The 7,191-nt window shown below is 32.0% G+C and overlaps 1 protein-coding gene across 1 annotated transcript in view; it reads right to left on the bottom strand.

Annotated features, from left to right (window-relative positions):
- LOC107689581 (platelet-derived growth factor D-like) overlaps window positions 1–7,191 on the bottom strand; it is a 42,738-nt gene that overhangs the window by 1,693 nt on the left and 33,854 nt on the right. The gene's annotated exons all lie outside the window — the stretch shown is intronic.

Raw genomic sequence — 7,191 nt, 5'->3', positions numbered from 1 at the left:
TATATATATACTAATATATATATTATCTAAAACAAGGGAACAAATTTAATTGTAGGAACTCATTCTTTGTGGCCACAATATATTTTTACCCTGCGTGTCATGTGCGGGAATCTGTGTATATGTGAAAAAAACATGATGAAATATATAGAATAATATCAAATATAAAAAAGGATATATATATAAACAATAATTTATAAATCATTCATTTATATATTATTTACATTTATAATGGTTTATATATTAATTATATTTCTTACATTTTTCCATTGTAATACCATGTTTTTTTTTTTTCATGTACCGTGGTAATATTTACAAGAAGTGCAAAAACACTTGTTGATTGGATGTTGAGATGTGGGCGTGGCAAATCAGTGTATGCAAATGCCGGGGCGGGGTTTCAGCAGTTGGCTTCATGTTTGGAGAAGTCTTGCATACTTCAAGACAGATGTCTAATGTTTTCACTGTATGAAAACAATTATGACATTTTGATTAAACATTGTGAGGTCAATATTTGATATATTATTTACATTTTTAATATATTTATATTTTTGCTTGTTTATATAGCATTTATATTATAATATTTTATCTATAATTTATATTTTATATATTACTTTTTTTTTTCAGTCAGATTTTTTTTCTTTTGGTAAATACTTACGATTTTTGTAATGTGATTCAGTGATTGTATCAGATGGTAATACTATGGTATTTTGAAATATTCAATGGTAGCACCGGGGTACTTTTTGTACTTTGTGGTAAGTTAATGGCAACTGTTAAAATAATAAAATGTACAATGGTAATATATTTAGAAAATAGGGTGATTTTTTTTTTCATGCTGACCTTAATAGTTTAGTTGTCACATGACCTCATTATGTTGTAGTTTTGATCTCAGAAAAAAAAGATTATTTTACATTTTTAATACATCAATTTGAAATGTTAATGTCTGAACTATTGGCAGTCCGATCAAAGAATGAGTCAAGATGATGTAAAAATAAATAAATAAATGAATAATGCAGCTTATTATTCCAGGTTCGCAGTACAGTTTTATACATTGCATATCTTGCATCCTGGAAATGTGTCACAGTACAGAAGTAAAACGCTGTTTCATGATGACTGTAATGAATTCTTCAGCAGAAATGTGTCGGATTGTCAGGTGTGTGTGTGTGTCTCACGGGGCCTGATGTGTGTCATCACCCCTCTCGCCATTTTATCGCTCCATCGCTGCTTATTTTCACCGTCGATGCAACGCTGATGAAATCTAATGCACGGTTTCTCTCGCTCACACACACAGTGATGTAAACGGCTGAAAAGCTCTGTTTCACAGGGAGTTCTGGCTGACATGCTGAACTGTCGAGTCTCAGATGAAAGTTTAATGTGTGTGTGAGTGGCAGCATGCAGCCGTGATGTGGCAGTCTCCTCCCCCGCTGCTTCCCTGCAGAGGTCAGAGGTCACATCCACCCACACCTGACCTCATTTTCTCCATCTGTCTGCAGCGAGCAAAGAAACGCTGCACGCCTTGAACCGCTCACTCGTTCATGTGAAAATATTAGTGTGATTTCTCTCATCCTCTCGTGTGGCAAACCGTAATGATAAAAAAAGCTGTGGAAATACTTCTTATTCGGTGCTTTTATACTCATTAGCACATGCACAACTTTGTTCTAATGAATTCCTTAAAGTTCAGTACATCAGCATATCAGATGCTGTTTATTACCAGTGAAAATAATTTACTCTTATATCAGTTTGTAAAGACAAGCAAAAAACCTGTTTACAGTAATGAAAAATTATAATGGAAGTCTATGGGGAAAGTGTAGAGGAGATTGTTTTAGTATCATGCAGCTTATTATAGTTTTTATTAATATTGTGAATTTTTATATTTTCTGCTTTCATTTTTTTTTTTTTTTTTTTTAGGTAATGTTTTTGCAATTTTTATAAATTTTTAACATATGTCTATATATTTTTTTCTTAATTTCATTTCAGTTTTAGTAGTTTTAGTCAAGTTAAACTGAGAAAAAATTTGAAATGTTGCTTTGACAACTGGCTGAAATCATTTAAAAATAGATATTTTCATGGAAATATTGTATTAGTTTATACAACAGTATACAATAGTAATGGTATTAGTTTACTTTTTTTTATTTTCTTCTTTTATTTTTTTTTTTTTTTTTTTAGGTAATGTTTTTGCAATTTTTATAAATTTTTAACATATGTCTATATATTTTTTTCTTAATTTCATTTCAGTTTTAGTAGTTTTAGTCAAGTTAAACTGAGAAAAAATTTGAAATGTTGCTTTGACAACTGGCTGAAATCATTTAAAAATAGATATTTTCATGGAAATATTGTATTAGTTTATACAACAGTATACAATAGTAATGGTATTAGTTTACTATAATAACCCTGTGAATGGTTTAAAAACAGAAGTAAAGCTTGTATTTTTGTGAAAGCGCCTCCATCGACCCCAGAGGGTTAATTCTTCCACACTAAAATATTATTTATGATGTAAAATGTCTAAAACTCCTTCATTACTGATTGTGCATCATTTTTGCAAGTTGGAGAGTCATAATCACGACGTCAGGTGCAGGGTCATTATCATTTACTAAAACTAAAAACTTAAAAGCATTACTTAAAATATCTAATAAACATTAACTGAAATAAAACATAAAAACCTTCAACTTATTTTTTATTTCACTTTCATTTAAAGTTGATGTACTAACATAAGACTAAATAAAAACTGAAAACTTAAAAATGATATAGACACTAAAAAATGACAAAAACTAGAAAATGATTCAAACTGGTGCAAGATGGCGATAATAGTTTTTTCTATTTCTTTTTTTTTAAAGCTACAAAATGATGAATACAGACTGTGCATCAGGTGTTTCCGCTGAATTTTTATTCAATTTATATGAAGTGTAGTAAACTGAATTGTTATATACTTTACAATACTTACAGTACATGCAACTTAGTTTATTGGAAATGAAAAAAAAAATAATTTCAACAAATTTACTGTCAATGAGTCCACCATGTTTTCTCACTAGCTATGTTTCCATCACCCTATTTTTATGTGCATTTTGAAGTATCACATCAGAAACGAGTGATGGAAATGCCTAATTTAAAAAAAAAAAAAAAAAAATCCATTCGCAAAAAAGTTTTTACGGTCGCTTGAGGTGGTTTTTGGCTTGTATGAAAAAGAGTTAATGCGTATAATGGGAGATGGAAACACATTTGCCGAATAAATTCAAATGTAGTGAACATTAAACCCACACGACTAATCGGCCATTTCCGCTGATAGTGTCTTTTCATTTTTTTTTTATTTACTTTTGGTTATTAGTGTCACTACTCGATCCGTACCGGAAACACGATTTGTACTGCGCATGTGTGAAAATGCGTCTACTTCTTGTCTGAAGTATGTCGGAAACATTTACGGCAGTTTTGGGTATGTATGTATGTTTGTCTGTGTGTGTGTATGTATGCAGGGTAGGGCTGGACAATAATTCAATATCAATATGTATCGCCTAGATTAAAGTGATTATTACGTTTTGAATATGGATATTTTTCTTACAAAAACGCATCGATTCGCTACAGAAGGCCTTTGTTCACTCCCCGGAGCCGTGAGACACTTTTTTTTTTTTATGGATGGGCGCTTTTTATTTAACTGCTTTTGGACTGATGCATGCAACACCCACTGAGTGCCATGAAACTTCTTGAAAGATCAAAGACAATTTTTTATATAACTCCGACTGGATTCGTCTGAAAGAAGAAAGTCATATACACCTAGGATGACTTGAGGGTGAGTAATTTATGGGCTAATTTTAATTTTTGGGTGAACTAACCCTTTAAGCAAACTTAAAAGATTGTAAAAGTTTAACCATCACTTTTAGAGCAATGTATCACAGATGTGAGATTAATGCTTTAATAAAGCAAAAACACCTGCCAATGGGTTATGAAAATTACAACAGAGAATAATATATTATTAATAATAAAAATAGAGAATATTCTCTTTTCCTGGCTGTCATGTTTAATACAGATGAATATTGAAAAATGTCTAAGTGTAAACATGTTTGACCAGTATATTTAAAAAATCCAAACAATTTAGATAATAAAGTATCTAGAATTATTCAGGTATACTGAAGTGCCCACGATAACACAGTGTTACATTGACACAGCGTCTTTAAAGCTCTTGCGAATGCCGAATCAAACCGCCATTTCGACAACATCTTTTAGAAATTCAATTTCAATTTCTTTCCTATTTCCTCTTCTCTGCACCAGATTGATAGTGTGGCCGCTTCATTTTCAAACATTAACGCACATGACTGACACAAGCAAACTTTATCAAAATTAATATTTCCGGGCATTAATGTCTGAATCCCTGGCAGGGGGCCCCCAGGTAGGGCTGGGCGATATGAGCAAAAATTCATATCTCGGTATTTTTTGGCCGATTTGCGATATACGGTATATATATCGGTGTTTTTGTATTTGGATTAAAAAAATCTGTATTTAATATATACAGGTGCATCTCAATAAATTAGAATGTCGTGGAAAAGTTCATTTATTTCAGTAATTCAACTCAAATTGTGAAACTCGTGTATTAAATAAATTCAATGCACACAGACTGAAGTAGTTTAAGTCTTTGGTTCTTTTAATTGTGATGATTTTGGCTCACATTTAACAAAAACCCACCAATTCACTATCTCAACAAATTAGAATACTTCATAAGACCAATAAAAAAACATTTTTAGTGAATTGTTGGCCTTCTGGAAAGTATGTTCATTTACTCAATACTTGGTAGGGGCTCCTTTTGCTTTAATTACTGCCTCAATTCGGCGTGGCATGGAGGTGATCTACTTCTGTATGCATTGAATTTATTTAATACACGAGTTTCACAATTTGAGTTGAATTACTGAAATGAACTTTTCCACGACATTCTTATTTATTGAGATGCACCTGTATGTATTTAATTTACCGCCCAATGTTGTCCAACAAAACAATACATATTAAAGGCTATGAAAACAAATAAAGTGAATGTAACCATGTAAGCCTTTATATTATGTGCAAAAAAGGGTTAAAATCACATTTCATTCAAACATTGTAACACTGCAATCTAAAAACAAAAATAAGGCTTTTAAAGCGGAAGTTAAACTCACTAAACTAAAACTGAAAATAAATGAGAACAAAAGCACAGAGTTGTGTTAGGCTATTTTGATTAGCCCATTACAGTCACTTTACAGTCAGTGCTATCATAAAAATAGACTTTAAAATTCTACGTCACATTTATTGTCCAACTACAAATATTTCAGCTCAGTCTGTGTTCTCCGCTATATTTTCAGATGCGCTCGTATCAAACTACAGTATATCGATATAAACGGTATTGCATCATATCGAATCGCTTATAAAGAAAATATCGATATATCGTACAAACTCGATATACCGCCCAGCCCTATGCAACCGCTTATTAGGTAGGGCTGGCACTGTATGCATGTATGTATTTATTTATTTTATTAAACTTCAACCACTGAACACTGTCAAAGTAAAGTTAAAACTACAATAATACACATAACCACGCAAAAACACAAAATATATAAAATACAAAATTTGTATACAAAATACATTGACAGAAAAGATTCGCTTCACGTTTGGATGAAAACCCAGCTACTGACACGCCCCCAACTCTCGCAAAGAAAATGCCAAATTTGCCACTCATACTTAACGACTTTCTGGTGCCATTCACGTGCGTTCAACTCGTAAATGAACGCATCAGTACTGACATTTGTGAACCTCAAAGAAAGGCCAGAACGGAAGATAAAGGAACTTAAATTATAGCATGAATATTCTATTTCAAAAAAGACAAACAAACCTCAGACAAGCATGACAAAGTTAATTTATTTTGGTGCTTTTATGACACGATACATGTTGAAAACGGTCGAGCTGACAGACTTCAGACATGCGCGTTGGTCTGACAGACTCAATGGCACGAGAAACACTCTCTTCTCCACAGAGGAGAAAGAATCATTGGTTTCATTTTGTGTCTTAAAGTTTAATAAAAGCACTTTAAAGCCTCGCAATTAAAGGCTAAATCCACACTGTCAACATCCGTCCCTGCGGTGCGGCTTACAGCAGAATGAACGAGTCCCGCAGGGACTGTGCGCCGCCGCTAAATTATACTCAGAACAGGGAACAGAGGAAAACCTGCGGATTTACAGCGAGAGCCGGGGGTGCGCTGCTGGAGCCCATCATCACGGATCACGGTGAACCGACAGAAAAGACGGAGAACATCATGTCATTGAATAAATATGCGAGACAATTATATGAGTGGAAACTTGTGTTTTGAAGTGCTTTAGTTGGCCCATGAAACATCAACAGAACACTTTCATATACATTTGTGACCCTGGAGCACAAAACCAGTCATAAGGGTGTGTGGGGGATCTGACAAGAACATGTCCAGGCCATATTTAAAAAGATTATAATAAAATATTTTGATGGAAGAAATGAGTCCTTTTTGAGGTCCATTTAGAAAAAAACAAAGCTCTTAGAAGAAAAAAATACTGTAATGAAAAATTTCTTACATATTTATATAATAAAATGGTAATATTTATTCACTGCCATTATGCCTATTTAAATAATAATGGAACTACTTTTCTGAGTAAAAATAGAGAAATGAGAATCAAAAAAGAGCCACCACTGTGAATGAAAAACTCAAAAATTCAGTAATGTTTCTGCCTCAGTTGAGTAAAAAAAATATGATTCTGTATCACAATAATAAAAACCTTTCTCATGATGACTTAATGAGAAATTTTATGTAATGACTTGGTTTCTCGTAAAAATTCAAATATTTCTCATAATAATGACTTGAGAAAAATTCACGTAATAATTTAGTTTCTCGTAAAAATTCAAAACTCATAATGACTTGAGAAATTTCATGTAATGAAAAAAATTCCTACATTTCTTATGATTTAAAATTTCATGTAATAATGACAAACTTTCTTGTAAAAATTAAAAAATGTATCATAATAATGACTTAAAAATTAACATAATAATGACTTAGTTTCTCATAAAAATTCTAAACTTTCTCATAATGACTTGAGAAATTTCATGTAATAATAACTTAGTTTTCCTTAAAAATTGTACGTTTTCTCATAATAATGACTCAAGAAAAAGTTGTAATGACTTAGTTTCTAGTAAAAAAAAAAAATTATATGTAAATATATA

The sequence above is a fragment of the Sinocyclocheilus anshuiensis genome, unplaced genomic scaffold (assembly GCF_001515605.1).
Source record: "Sinocyclocheilus anshuiensis isolate Anshui unplaced genomic scaffold, SAMN03320099.WGS_v1.1 scaffold906, whole genome shotgun sequence".
Taxonomy (NCBI): Eukaryota; Metazoa; Chordata; class Actinopteri; order Cypriniformes; family Cyprinidae; genus Sinocyclocheilus; species Sinocyclocheilus anshuiensis.
Note: the sequence above shows the minus strand (reverse complement) of the source record. Positions and strands in the feature narration are given on the sequence as shown.